The sequence below is a fragment of the Mus pahari genome, chromosome 22, assembly GCF_900095145.1.
Source record: "Mus pahari chromosome 22, PAHARI_EIJ_v1.1, whole genome shotgun sequence".
Taxonomy (NCBI): Eukaryota; Metazoa; Chordata; class Mammalia; order Rodentia; family Muridae; genus Mus; species Mus pahari.
Genome location: NC_034611.1, coordinates 18702091 through 18703789, shown reverse-complemented (window position 1 = coordinate 18703789; position 1699 = coordinate 18702091). Strand labels below are relative to the sequence as shown.

At 41.5% G+C, this 1699-nt stretch overlaps 1 protein-coding gene and 1 long non-coding RNA gene across 3 annotated transcripts in view; one reads left to right on the top strand and one right to left on the bottom strand.

The window, feature by feature from the left end:
* The window catches only part of Clvs1 (clavesin 1), a 189726-nt gene that overhangs the window by 15042 nt on the left and 172985 nt on the right, over positions 1–1699 (bottom strand). The window lies entirely within an intron of this gene.
* Positions 1–1699, top strand: part of LOC110338643 — a 15021-nt gene that overhangs the window by 10318 nt on the left and 3004 nt on the right. Inside the window, exons 2-3 of the long non-coding RNA XR_002381309.1 lie at positions 120–416; positions 1581–1642. This is a non-coding gene — a long non-coding RNA (uncharacterized LOC110338643). The remainder of the gene's footprint in view (positions 1–119; positions 417–1580; positions 1643–1699) is intronic.

Sequence of the window (1699 nt, the reverse complement as noted above, 5' to 3'; positions counted from 1 at the left end):
GAGAGAGAGAGAGAGAGAGAGAAAGAAAGAAAGAAAGAAAGAAAGAAAGAAAGAAAGAAAGAAAGAAAGAAAGAAAGAAAGAAAGAAAGAAAGACATTAGTCTTTCTACTCCTTGACAGACAGGCCTGTGACCTCAGACCCATGGACATGCTCTTTGAATACTTGCTGAGGCTGGGGATGGGGTGGACAGGCTTGGTTCTTTGCCTGGTATTTGCATCCTAGATGAAGCACCTCTTCTCGGTGTTCCTCTTAGTCTACATTAGCCCCTTCTCAAATGGACTCTGCTGAGCAAGCAATCTCCTGTTGTTACTTTGGGTGCTGAGAAGGACGTGGTGGCTTCAGGATCATTAAGCTGCAAGTCTTTCTGTTGCCAAGATATAAATCAAGTCCTTGAGTTGAACAAGGCTGGGGTAATGGTATGAGTTTTGTTGTTGTTTGTTCATTTGGTGTTTGTTAATTAGTTTGTTTTTAAATGGAAGCTTTCTTATTTTTTTTTAAAGAATATTTATTTTAAGTATTTAAGTATATGAGTATACTGTAGCTGTCTTCAGACACACCAGTAGAGGATATCAGATCCTATTATAGACAGTTGTGGTTGCTAGGAATTGAACTCAGATGTTTTGGAAAAGTAGTCAGTGCTCTTAACTGCTGAGCCATCTCTCCAACCCCCTGCTTGCTTGTTTTTGACATAAAGTCTTTCTGGGCATTCCAGGCTGCCCTAAAATTTACAGTTCTCCTGCCTCAGATTGACAAATGCTGTAATTATAGGAAAATGCCCCCAAATCTGGCTTGAAAAAAAAAAGCAATCCCCCTGCTTGTATAGCAGGGGTCCCCGACTGTGGGAATTGGAAAGCAGACGCTTATGAGGAGATGTGGAGCTTAATGGTCAGTCAAGGTTCCTCCAGGCTGGGCTTCCAGACACTCTCCACTCCAGTCACTGCAGTGTACTTCCATGGAAGCACGAGGAGAGAAGTATACGGTAAGCCATGAAGCCACTCTATGTGGAGAAAACAGTCTTGTTGATAGAGAATTCTCTCTGCTCCCTTGCATGAGGTCTCATGACCTTGGCCATGGAGAAGGAAACATTGTAAAACTTTAATGTCAATATGAAAGGAGAATGTGTATGCACTTGTATTTTTTTACATTAAAATATGTGTGTGTAGATCATGTGCCGGGCCAAAACCCATCAAAATACTTACAAAGGAAACTGAGAATAACAGAGGAAAAATCCCTGAAGCCTAAAGTCAGGAGACTCATGCTTCAGGCACCATCACTGCTCATGAGCAGCAGTGGGCAAAAGGGTGGATGAAATGCTTTCACATCCTTTCTCGTATCATGTTAAATGGCGGGCATTTCGTACATGTAAAAAAAAATTAAAAAGTATCAAGTGAATCTGTTTTGTGGAAATTTAAGATATTTTTAAAAGATTATAAAGCAGTGATGGCTGTATTACAGAGATGCAAGTTTATGATTGCTCGGTAAAAGCGACATCCTCAGTAGTCATTTAGACCATGCATACCCATAAGCATGTGGAGGATCATGGGAAAGAACTTTAATGGTGCAACCCTGATGTCTTGTAGATGACCTCTAAGGACCTCTTCTGGATCTGAAGTGTCACAAATCTCTAGTAATACAAAGAAAGGTGAGTGCCTCTCCCCTCCTCTCCTCTCCTCTCCTCTCCTCTCCTCTCCTCTCCTCT